This window comes from Dendrobates tinctorius, unplaced genomic scaffold, assembly GCF_039654945.1.
Source record: "Dendrobates tinctorius isolate UK_male_01 unplaced genomic scaffold, ASM3965494v1 ptg000120l, whole genome shotgun sequence".
In the NCBI taxonomy this organism is placed as follows: domain Eukaryota; kingdom Metazoa; phylum Chordata; class Amphibia; order Anura; family Dendrobatidae; genus Dendrobates; species Dendrobates tinctorius.
The window spans coordinates 25,002,882-25,016,344 of record NW_027361788.1 but is presented as its reverse complement, the minus strand read 5'-3'; the positions used below and the strand labels follow the sequence as shown (position 1 = coordinate 25,016,344).

The 13,463-nt window shown below is 44.4% G+C and overlaps 1 protein-coding gene across 1 annotated transcript in view; it reads left to right on the top strand.

The window, feature by feature from the left end:
- The first annotated feature begins 2,588 nt into the window (after positions 1 to 2,588).
- GPR173 (G protein-coupled receptor 173) overlaps positions 2,589 to 13,463 on the top strand; it is a 37,376-nt gene continuing 26,501 nt past the window's right edge. Inside the window, exon 1 of the mRNA XM_073590965.1 lies at positions 2,589 to 2,779. The gene's annotated coding sequence lies outside the window, so the exon portion shown is untranslated. The remainder of the gene's footprint in view (positions 2,780 to 13,463) is intronic.

The following is a 13,463-nucleotide window of genomic DNA, read 5'->3' as shown; positions in this document are numbered from 1 at the left end:
TCCATGCCGCACTCCTCGAAACTCATACAGACACACTGCGGGTCTCCAGACATACCCACTGAGTCAACCAGTGCTGCCATTTCCTGAACCACCCCAATTTGGGTCACCGCCCCCTCCCGAGACTCCACCCCTCTGGGACGCCACTTCTTTTTGGGTTACCACCCCAATTTGGGTCACCGCCCCCTTCTGGGACTCCACCCCCTTTTGGGCGACCACCCCGATTTGGGCCGCCGCCCCCTTTCGGGATTTCCCCATGTCCGTTATACTGGTCTTCTTAGCCCGCAGTTCACACAACACAGTTTATGTCTTCTTAACGACACCTCAGCAGTATCACTGCTGGTCAATACACGCATCAGTCTCCATCTCAAGGCCACCCACCTTGAGATACATAACGGTCCTTCATGGTTCTGCCATTCATCCTTTCTCCTAGGACATCCGCACAGTGCCCCCTAGCGGACACAGTGGTTATTACACCACAGGTTATTTTAAATTCATATCTCCTGTCTTTTCAGGAAGCGTTTACAGCAGGTTCTTCATCAGCAGAGGCAGGATTAAAATGGCTGATGACACAGAACACACCGATGGGCGATGTTACAGCTGACCTGCTCCCCCTCTCTTCACAATGACAACTGCACTGCTCATTAGATGCTTCAATACAAAAGAGGGCTCTGCTCATTGCTGCTAATGTGCATGTGAATTTCCTGAAACAACAGGAAGTTAGAGTCTAAAAATCCCCAATGGCCGGTATGAGAATTGCACACTTCAGAACAGTGTTTTGATCGATCAGTGGGGGGTCTCCGTACCCAATCCCCACCAATAGGCAGCACATTACCATCACTAAAACATATAAGATAACTATATTACATGATAGGTGCCTTTTACATTGTGTTCACTTTGGGGTATATACCAGTTGAAAAAATCTGCTTCGAAATCAGTGGCAGATGTGATTTTCTCACATACCACTAGGTTTACAGGGAAAATCCGCCCAGAGAACACTTCAACAAAGTGACAAAACTATATGGAAAAGTGATTATAAACCATAGACATTTTTCAAGCACATTTTTATGCGAAATATGCAGTATTCCGAGTAAAAATGCACATGAGAAAGCTCTGTGTGAACAAACCCATAAGGTATGTTCAGATGTAGCTTTTTTTTTTCTGCATAATATAAGCCCAATATTGGCAAGACAAGGGGATTTGATGCATTTTTAAGGCTACTTTCACACATCAGTTTTTTGCCGTCAGGCAGGATCCGGCTTTTTTTAGAAAAAACGGATCCGGCATAAATTTTGGAGAACTGTAGAAACGGATCCGTTTTTTTGCTGGATCCGTCTCTGTTCCTGGCGGCTGGCCAATTGGATCTGAGCATGCGCAGACTTAAAAAAACCGGATCCGGTTGCTGGATCCGTCTTTTTCTGGATCCGGCGCATTCCGGCGCCCATAGACTTTCATTGTAGCAAAAAGCTGGAAGCGCCGGATCCGGCGCTTCCGGCTTTTTCGCCGGAGACAAAAAACGTTACAGTAGACGCTTTTTCAAGACGCCGGAATGAGACAAGTTGCCGGATCCGGCAAAAAACGGATGAAACGCAATGCCATCCGGCGCGATCCGGCGCTAATGCAAGTCAATGGGGAAAAACCGGATCCGGCATTGCATTTTGCCGGATCCGTTTTTTCCAAAAAAAGCCGGATCGCGCCTGAAGGCAAAAAACTGATGTGTGAAAGAGGCCTTACACATTTTGATGCATTTTTTTTATGCATTCTTCCTTGGGGATTTTGTAGTGTCATTGTCTCGCTCTTCTTTCACTGAGTTGTTAAGAACAAACAAGCATGAAAAATGCATGTATACTCTCATCTGTGTTTTTTTCTAAGACCCTCATAAAAAAAATGCAGTAGAAAAAAAGCCACAAATATGTTGATTGAATTGACATGCTTGTCTTGGGAAAAAAGAATGGAAGGACACAATGTGCAACATGGGCGTGAGATTTTATACATCTCATTCATCTGGCTGCTACTGTAAAAAGCTGCATTTTTTATGCTAAAAAAAACCGCATCAAACACCGTACATGTGAACAAGCCCTTAGACGGTCCTAGAAAAAATTGTCGCTGTTCTGAGGGAGACTGATGTAGCTGCCCAGGTCCAAAATCCATCCTAATGATATGTTCCCCCCAAGAGTCTGAGCAAAGAAAAGACCCCACACGGCAACGACTGTAGACGTCCCCGGCAAGTGAACACGAGGGTCGTTTCCATCCATGGACTGAAGTTTGTGTGGAAGAGGTGAACGGCGATGCTCTGCGGGGATTTTGACAGGTATCATGAAAATGTCCCTTAAAGGTAAAAGTGCGTCAGGAGAGATGAAGGATGCTTGGAGGACCATTGCGCGTACTCTACGCGTCTTCCTACAACGCCATCCATGGAGCGAGACATCTTGTATGTCGGGGACCCAGTGAAGTTTTCTCTGCCTAAATGATGTCAGACCAGTGCAGGGAAGGGTTGGGGCTGTATCCCTGCGAACATCCGGAGCCGACAAGTCATCCGGCTCCTGTATCCATAGCAACTAGAGGCGGATACCTCTTCCCCATCCCTGTCAGCCCCCCCTTCTTCATCTCCATCCTTCGCTCCCTGCCTCCCCCTCCCCACCATGTAGAAGATGGCTGGTTCCTTTTTGCTGGAGTGGCCTGGAAGGAAAAATCAGACGGGCACCCCGAATCTACAGCTTCCCGGTGCCCCTCCATCTACAGTCTCCGGCTGGGGTAACATTAAGACCCAGCAAGGAAACAGGTAAGGACGGGAATGGTCCCTGTGATGTCCTGCCGTACCAAAAAGGGGTTAGGAGGGACAGGCTGCTCCCATCCGTGTGCCCGTCCATAGCCTAACCCATCAATCTGACTACATGTTGTAAGATGTGACGTTTCCCATCTCCTGCATTTCTAGCTATTGTCCCCATCCCAGCATCGCTTTGTATGCCTGCGGCCCCCTCCCCCACCGGTGTATCCCCAGCCATGTCTCTCATCTGCTTTATTATCCCATTCTGTAGTCTTGTCTCCGTCTCACCCACATTTGTATCTCCGGGGCTGGATTACACAGGAACAAAATCATAATCACCTAATAAAAAATGCATTTGATTTTGTAGATGGCCGTCTGGATACTGCACTGGATAGACTTTACCCTTTCTGTGCCAGGAGGCCTGCAACGTGTAGCAGCCTCGCTGGCGAATAAAGAGGTAGAATTGGCCACCGGACGCAGAACGGAGGGCTCCAGTGTGAATCATACCATGCATATAAACCTCTGTGTGCAGCCCCCCTGATGGCGGTATACGCGGCATCATCTGGGCATGCAATATCAGCCTATAATGCATTACTATGCCACCCACCTAGGTGATTAACTCTTCAGCAGGGTCTTCATCAACTCTTTGTTCCAAACTTTTGCCAAGACCAAGAGGGCTTTGGCCAACATAACATGCCAGACATCATACCGCAGGATGCCCTGACTGATGGGCCGCTCATCCCTATGGCTGATTATCGCCATATATAAAATTATTTTTCCTTATGCTTCCTCTTTGTTAACCTTATTTAATGCCTACTTAACTGAAACTCTAACATATTTTCATTAATCGTACATTTTGATTACAAACTATTATTCACTGTTATCAGCCGGTAACTTTTCAGGCTGTCCGTTTATGGGGAATCCCTGGTAGAAACCCCAAGAAGAAAAGAAAACAGTCTGACATTCAGAGTCCTCTCTAGGTTTATGCAGGTCCAATAGGTCTCTTTTCACTTTCAATCTCCTTTTATCATATTTTGGGGGGTAAAGAGAGCAAAAAAACAGCAATTCCAACTTTTGTTTTTTTTTTCCCCGTTTGGCATTCACTGTCTTGCATAAATATTATTATTTTATTATTTTGGACAGTTACGCACGTGGCGATGCCAAAAATATTAATTTTTAAAATATTCTGGTTTTAGTTAATGGAGATCTGAAATCTTATATATACATATATTTACATTTTTTTACATAATGTAATATTGTAGTGTATTATAAAGATACCTATCGAATATGATATTGGCTTCATAGGCTTACAAATGGCAAACTTCGGGGCCGTGGGTAGGCGACATGACTGCCATGGCACTGCCATGAGCACCCAGTTATCATGTTACGGGGTGGGCCAATGGTCAATGAAAGGGACACCTTCCGCCATTTTCAACCTCTTAAATATCGCTGTCACACCTGACCGCAGCATCTAAGCGGTTAAACTGCTGTACCTGGAGCACTCAGCACCAATACATTATGGAGTAGGCTCGTATCCTGAGCCTGCTCAATACATGCAATGCGCATATCTTCTGCACATGAATGTTGAAAATTGAAACCTGGGCTGAGTGGGTCCTCCAGGCAGTTTGAGCCCCGCGTTTGCCAGGTGCCGGTGGCGGTCCTGTACTTTATGGTACTTATTTCTAGTTCTGACAGATGAATACACATTTATAGTGTAAACTACACTCCTTATTATTAAAATTGCAACCCCAAGAAGGAAAAGTGGTGGAATTCTAGAAATCACAGGATATACAGTATATGTTACTGATCTGCAAATGATGAGAAAATGGAAACAAAATTTTCAAAACATCTCAAGTTCTGCAGTGTTGAGAATCAGCAGAAATCTGCACACTTTCAGCCTCAGCTGCTAACAGTGAAAATATTAATGTCTAAAGAATGTTCTGCGATGCTGGATGCACTTGAAATCATCAAGATCCGCCGCTGGCATCTCCCTGTGCAACTGCCGACCCAAGATGTGTTTGTTGGAAAACAAGTCCTGAGACTTTGTAGGCCATGGTAGCATGGCCATACAGGCTGCTCACAGTAGGAAAAGCAACATGTGGCCTGGCATTGTAATATGTCACCCCACACCATAATCTCAGGAGCAGAACTGGTGTGATGTTCGCTTGTGAAGGCTTCTTCATGGCATTACTCACATGGTCTCCAGACTGATTCCAGCTATTATTGCATCGTAGTCAAAAGGGGGACTCATCGATGACGATAGACCTCCATTTCAGCATCCATTGCTCCATTCCAGCCTCAAGTTTTCATCTAGAGACCACCTGGGTAATGCCATAAACAGGCCTTTTACAAGTGAACGTCACATCAGTGCTACTTCCAGAATAATGGTGTGGGGTGATAAAATGTACGATCCCTGGACCCCTTCAATCATTCTTCCCGATACACTAACAGCTCGGAATTATGCTGAGTTGGCCGTGAAACCAATGATACAGCTGTTTCTCCTAAGTGTCCCAGGAACCGTTTTTCAACATGGTATCAGGTCGCATGTTGTTCGCGCTACTGTGAGCAGCCTGCATGGCCAAAATGTGCTGCCATATCTGCAGCAGCTCCAGACTTGTCTCCCATCAAACACATTTGTGACACCATTGGTCAGCAATTGTAAAGAAGCTGCCAGCAGCGGATCTTGATGATTCGCCCAAGTGCATTCACTGCGGCACAACCTTTCATAGAGGACCATTAATAATCTCACTGATAGCAGACAAGGCTGTAAATGCCGGGATTTCTGCACATGGCTCTCAGACTCCAGACTGAATAAATCGAGATATTTTGAAAATGTTGTTTTCATTTTTTTCATCCTTGGATTTCCATAATTCAACAACTTTTACTTCTTGACTTACAATTTGTTGGTGAGTGTATATTAATGAATCCTTTCATGAGAGTTATTATGATGTTAGTTACGGTATAGCAATTATATTCCTATCAAATATATATTTTTAATAATCACAAAATAATTGAGCTATACCAGCACACAGAGGCGTAACTTGAAGCTTGTGGCCCTCAATGTAAAATCTCCAATAGGGCCCATAACTGCGAGTCTTTAAAAGTATTGGTCTCCTCATATTTTTTTTTCTCGGAACCATGAACTTGTGCTCCTTAAAAATAAGCTCTGCTGTTACTCATCGTTCCCTGCTCCAGCACTGCTTCTTCAATCTTTGGTGACAGGATTCAGCGGTGACATGTCCACTGCTGTCAATCCCTGGGATCTGCTGATGGGGACGGCACTGATTGGTTGCAGCACTCTTGTTCACTGTACCAATGAAGTCTGTCAACAAATACTGGAGCAGTAGTGGAGATGCAGTGCTGGAGCATGGGAGTGACTGCTGAATTTGTTATTTTTAATGAGTGCAAGGCAATGGAGCTAAAATAACTGGAAAATGCAATTAAAGGGAATCTGTCATTAGGTTATTGCCACCTAATCTGAGAGCAGCATGATGTAGAGAAAGAGACCCCAATTCCAACAATTTGCTGCTTGGTGTAGTTTTGATAAAATTACAGTTTTATCAGCAGGAGATTATCACTAGAAGACTAGTAAACCTGCTGCCATGTTGCGCTCCATAGTCATGTATAATCCTTCCCCCACAACTGATTGGCATATTTCTGCCTATTCACAGTGTACGCAGAAAGCTAACAATCAGTGTTGTGGGTGGGGTTAAACAGAGCTCAGCATTCAAAGAACTGGTAGAGCCACGGCCGGTTTTAGCCAAAGTGGGGCCCTGGGTAAAAGTTTAAAGTTGGGCCCCATATGCTAACATATTGCACCATCACACAGATTTACATTGCATTTACGTGCACTGAGTTCTGGCAGTTAAACGAGTGTGATCGACAATATTGAAGTCTTTCATTGCTTGTTTCCCTGGCTCTTTACACAGGCTGAGGAACAACGATGGGGACAGAGCATCACTAATAGATTAGTCTGTCCCCATACAACATCATGTTACAGCAGCATATCTGCAGTTTACATTTGGCGGTGCGCTTCTGAAAACAATGATTTTTGTTCCAGCATAAACAATCCAATCACCCGATGACTAGACAGCATTTTGCTTGTTCGTTGGGCAATTGCTGACGTGCACACCTTTGGACTCCCATCTGTGCCACTGGTATTTGGACGGAACACATACATACTGACACATGTATACATGGAGCCAGGGCTGCCACTAGGAATTTCGGGCCCCACACTGGCAAAATTTTGGGGGCCCCCTTGAGACTCCGCTTGGGCTCCACCCCAGCCCCGCCCTCCACCCCTTGAAATGTCCACAGCCCCACCGCTCTCTATTGGAAAAACTCCACTTCTCACCAATCACACATTAACAGTTCCCATCTCCAGATCACACACATAGCCAGCAGCTCTTGTTTTGGCCAAAAGATTTTTTAAATCTGCCACCATGACAAGGTAGACTCTTTTGGCCCGGCCCTACTCTACGCTAGCCTATTAAACATTTGCTAAAATATCCAATACATATTTTTAATTTATTTTTCAATTTTTAAAATGACCAATAATATCACATCCAAAAGGACAAATACCACCGCTCCATGTCCAGACCACATATTACCACCACATAGTGACCAATAATACCACATACAAGGAACAAATACAGCCACACCATGACCAGACCACATCTTACCACCAGTGACAGAATAATAGCACATGCAAGGGACAAATACCGCCGCACCATGCCCAGACCACATATTACCAGCACATGGTGACCAATACTACAATACTGATCATTAATAAAAAAAACCATAAGTGCCATTATACACAGGAGATCTGTACTTAGTATGTAGTGTCTGTGTACAGGTAATACAGTGATCACCAGTGACATTATACACAGGAACTCTGTATATAGTGTCAGTGTACAGGTAATACAGTGATTACCGGTGACATGCACAGGATCTCTGTATATAGTGCCAATGTACAGGTAAATACAGTGATCACTGGTGACATTATACACAGGAACTCTGTATATATAGTGTACAGGTAATTCAGGGATCACTGGTGACATTGTACACAGGAACTCTGTATATAGTGTCAGTGCGCAGGTAATACAGTGATCACTGGTGACATTGTACAAAGGCACTCTGTATATAGTGTATAGTGTCAGTGTACAGGTAACATACTGACTCACCAGTGACGTCTCAAGGTTAAGTCCGTCTTTGTTTTCATCTTTCATCCAGCACAGACCGCCATCACGTCTTCCAGCCAGGGCTCGTCTCTGCAGGAAATAACACAGTTATCTAGAGCTCCACTTGCAGAACACATTACTTAATTTTTTCCCAACTTCTACACTACACCAGATGAAGAAAAAAAGGTGACAGTGTCGCTCTGCACAGTAACAGAACCTACCGCCATTTAAAACAGTATCCTCAAAAAAATAAAATAAATACATCATTGCAGTAATAATATCCCTTAATTAGCCCCTATGGTAATAATATCCCCGATCCTGGCCCCCGTGTGTCTCATTCCTGGCTCCAGCCATATTTTCTCTCATCTTGCCCTCACGAGTATCCATTCTGCCCCCATATGATCTTCCGATCCTGTCTCATACGTCTACATCGTATCCATCCTGCCCCATGATCCTGCACCATGTGTCTCCCATCCTGCCCCCTGTGTCTCACATTCTGCCCCGTCCTGTGCCTCAATGTCACATTCTGCCACCTTCTGTGTCTCACTGTCACATTCTGCCCCCTCCTGTGTCTCACTGTCACATTCTGCCCCCGTGCCTCACATTCTGCCCCCTCCTGTGTCTTACGGTCACATTCTGCCCCCATGTCTTGCATTCTGCCCCATGTCTCACATTCTGCCCCCTCTTGTGCCTCACTGTCACATTCTGCCCCCTCCTGTGTCTTACTTTCTCATTCTGCCCCATGTCTTGCATTCTTCCCCCACATCCTGCATTCTGCCCCATGTCTCACATTCTGCCCTATGTCTCACATTCTGCCCTATGTCCATTCTGCCCCGTGTCTCACATTCTGCTCCCGTGTCCATTCTGCTCCCTCCTGTGTCTCACTGTTACATTCTGCCCCCTCCTGTGTCTTAATGTCACATTCTGCCCTCATGTCTTGCATTCTGCCCCATGTCTCACATTCTGCCCCTTCCTCTGTCTCACTGTCACATTCTGCCCCATCCTGTCTTACTATCACTTTCTGCCCCAATGTCTGCATTCTGCCCCCATGTCCTGCATTCTGCCCCATGTCTCACATTCTGCCCCATGTCTCTCATTCTGCCCCATGTCTCACATTCTGCCCCCATGTCTTGCATTCTGCCCCCATGTCTTGCATTCTGACCCCATGTCTCGCATTCTGCCCCTGTGTCTCCATATTTGCCCCGTGTGTCTCCAATCCTGCCCCGAGTCTCCATTCTGCCTCTGTGTGTCTCCATTCTGCCCCTGTCTCCATTCTGCCCCAGTCTCCATATTTGCCCGTGTGTCTCCAATCCTGCCCCCAAGTCTCCATTCTGCCTCTGTGTGTCTCTATTCTGCCCCTGTGTGTCTGCATTCTGCCCCCAACCTCCATTATTGCCCCTGTGTGTCTCCAATCCTGCCCCCGAGTCTCCATTCTGCCTCTGTCACTGTGTGTCTCCATTCTGCCCCCAGCCTCCATATTTGCCCCTGTGTGTCTCCAATCCTGCCCCCGAGTCTCCATTCTGTCTCTGTCACTGTGTGTCTCCATTCTGCCCCTGTGTGTCTCCATTCTGCCCCCAGCCTCCATATTTGCCCCTGTGTGTCTCCAATCCTGCCCCCGAGTCTCCATTCTGCCTCTGTGTGTCTCCATTCTGCCCAGGCACTTGGTGCCCAATGACTAGAAGCACAGGAGTGGGGCCCCTGATCTGTGGGCCCCCTTCTGTACTGCTGTTCACCAGGCCCCATACAGCAGTAAGGGCTGTCATGCCCTGATGGCGGCCCTGCATGGAGCACATACATACTGACACATGCATGGATGAAGCACATATATACTGACACATGCATGGATGGAGCATAAACATACCGACACATGCATACACGGAGTACAGAGACATAGTATAACTGACCCCATACAGTCCTACAATTGGCCCCACCACACAAACCTTCACACTGTATAATTGCTCACATACAGTATAAAAGCACCCACATAGCCCTCCATATAGTATTATGGCCCCATATAGCCTTCCAAATATTATAATGGCCTCCTCATAGCCCTCCAATTATTATACTGGTCCCCATACAGTATAATGGGCCTCACATAGCCCTCCAAATATTATAGTGGTCCCCACATTACCTTCCATATAGTATAATTGGCCCCATAGTCCTTCATATAGTATACTGCACTCCCCATAGTCCTTCATATAGTATAATATGCTCCATAGTCCTCCAAATTGCATAATGCAATCACCATAGTCCTCTATACAGTATAATGCACCCTATAGTCCTCCATATTGTATAATGCACTCACCATAGTCCTCCATACAGTATAATGCACCCTATAGTCCTCCATATTGTATAATGCACTCACCATAGTCCTCCATACAGTATAATGCACCCCTTAGTCCTCAATATAGTATAATCCACCCTATAGTCCTCCATATTGTATAATACACACCCCATAGTCCTCCATATAGTATAATGCACATCCCATAGTCCTCCATACAGTATAATGCACCCTATAGTCCTCCATATTGTATATTGCACTCACCATAGTCCTCCATACAGTATAATGCACCCCATAGTCCTCCATATAGTATAATGCACTGGGGGCCCTGGGCAAATCCTAACGCCGGCCCTGGGTAGAAATGCAGCAAAAAAACTGTGATTTTATCAAAACTACAGCCCAGTACGTGACACATTGCTGGAATCAAGGGCTTTGACCCTATATCACGATGCTCGCAGATGGGGTAGCAAAAACTTAGTGACTATCCTTTCAAGACATGTGGTCCCAGGGTGTTCAAAAAGTAGAAAAAAAATAACAACAAAATAGAGGATATTCACCTACCGGAATGGCGCCACTCTAGCTTTTTCATTTTTGAATGTAACATCAAGGCTGCAGACAATCAGCAGCTTCTGACTGGCTGCAGTGGCCACCTATTCCTTTCTCCAGGAGAGGAAGCCAGCAGAACAGTATGGTGCACTGCACTGTCAGCTGTAGAAAGGAGCAGCCCCATTCCTGTAGGTGAGTATATCCTTTTAAAAAAAAAACCTTTTCACCACCCTAGACAACCCCTTTAATATGGTGCATTATAATATTTAAGTAAATAAAGCAGCAAAATGCATTGTTGAAATTGTAAACGAAAAAGGTCCAATAAGCCAAGGAGCCCTCTTCTACATAAGGTAATGGCAGCACTACCTATCAGCTTAGTGGTGCGAGTACATTGTAAAAAGTGCCTATAGGAAAATGGCTATAGGGAGCGCAGAGGCATAAAAAATATACAAATATTATTATTGGCACATGTGGGATGTTAGCAAGTCTAACATTTAAAAATAATTTAAAAATTTAAAAATAATGTAGTATTCCCGGAATAAGTCTGGAGAGGGTCCCCTGCCATGTGTGCGCCAAAGTTGCTTTATGCAATCTAATGGGGAGTAAAAATCTATTTTGAAGGTGGTGATGGTTCCCCCATAAATACTCAGCCCGTATGAGACTGCAGAAGTTGTGCATATGGCATATCTGCCATATTATACATGGTAGCTTGAGGAAACTGTACAGATTTTCCATTGGGGTCCAGTAGCTTCAATTGGCCAGTAAAATATTCATATAAATGACCATAGAATCATTGAATCGTAGAGTTGGAAAGGACCTCCTGGGCCATCTGGTCCAACCCCCTGCTCAAAGCAGGATTCTCTAAATCATCCCAGTCAGATGTCTGTCCAGACTCTGTTTGAAGACTTCCATTGAAGGAGAACTCAACACTTCTCGTGGCAGCCTGTTCCACTCATTGATCACTCTAACTGTCAAAAAGTTTTTTCTAATATCTAATCTGTGTCTCCTCCCATTCAGTTTCATCCCATTGCTTCAAGTCTTTCCTTGTGCAAATGAGAATAAAGATGATCCTTCTACAATGTGACAGCCCTTTAGATATTTGTAGACAGCTATTAAGTCTCCTCTCAGTCTTCTCTTTTGCAAACTAAACATTCCCAAATCCTGCAACCTTTCCTCATAAGACAGGGTTTGCAGACCGGTCACCATTCTGATCGCTCTTTTCTGAACTTGCTCCAGTTTGTTGATGTCTTTTTTAAAATGTGGTGCCCAAAACTGGACACAATATTCCAGATGAGGTCTGACCAAAGAGGAGTAGAGGGAAATAATGACTTCATGTGATCTAGACTGTATGCTTCTGTTAATACATCCTAGAATTGCATTTGCCTTTTTTGCTGGGCATCACACTGTTGACTCATATTCAGTCTGTGATCTATTAGTATACCCAAGTCTTTTTCACATGTGCTGTTGCTTAGCCCTATTCCTCCCATTCTGTATATGCTTTTTCATTTTTATTGCCCAGATGTAGTATTTTGCATTTTTCCCTGTTAAAAACCATTCTGTTAGTTGTTGCCCACTGCTCCAGTTTAATTATATCTTTTTGAATCCTCTCTCTCTCTTCTCTAGTATTAGCTATCCCTCCTAGCTTTGTGTCATCAGCACATTTAATCAGTTTACCCTCAATTACTTCATCTAAATCGTTGATAAAGATGTTGAACAATACAGGGCCCAGGACAGAGCCCTGTGGTACCCCACTTGAGACATTCTTCCAACAGGATGTGCAGCCATTTACGACCACTCTTTGGGTCCGATCACTAAGCCAGTTATGAATCCACCTAACAGTTGCCTTGTCCATTCCATACTTAGTCATTTTTTAAATAAGGATTGTATGAGATACTTTGTCAAATGCTTTGCTGAAGTCAAGATATACTATACCTACAGCATTTCCTTGATCCACCCAATCAGTGATTCCGTCATAGAAGGAAATTAAGTTAGTCTGACATGACTTATTAGTTACAAACCCATGCTGACTCTGTTTAATCACTTCATTCTTATCCAGGTACTGACATACATGTTGTTTAATAATTTGTTCAAAGATCTTTCCTGGTATAGAAGTCAGACTCACCAGCCTATAGTTGCCTGGGTCCACCTTCTTCCCCTTTTTGAAGATAGGAACAACATTTGCTATTCTCCAGTCTTCTGGGACTTCTCCTGTTCTCCAAGAATTTTCAAAGATTATGGAGAGGGGTTCAAAAATTTCTTCTGCTATCTCCTTCAGTACTCTGGGTTGTAATTCATCTGGACCTGGAGACTTGAATTCATTTAGGTTAGCTAAGTGTTTCCTCACTATCTTTCTGTTTATAGATATCCTGGATTCTTCTATTCCCTTAATAGGATAGTGAAGAACAGTTGATGTTACATTTCCTTTCTGAGAGAAAACAGATGCAAAATAGGAATTTAAAAGTTCGGCCTTCTCAACATCCTGTCTTACCATTTCATCATTTTCATCCTGTAAAAATCCTATAGCATCTTTGACTTTTCTTTTACTTTTGACATATCCCCAAAATCCTTTATTATTGCTTTTAACATCTCTTGCAAGCCTCAATTCATTGTCAGCTTTAGCTAATCTGATTTGTGCCCTGCAGGTTCTGCAGACAGCATTATATTCTTCTTTAGATATGCCTCCCTCTTTCCA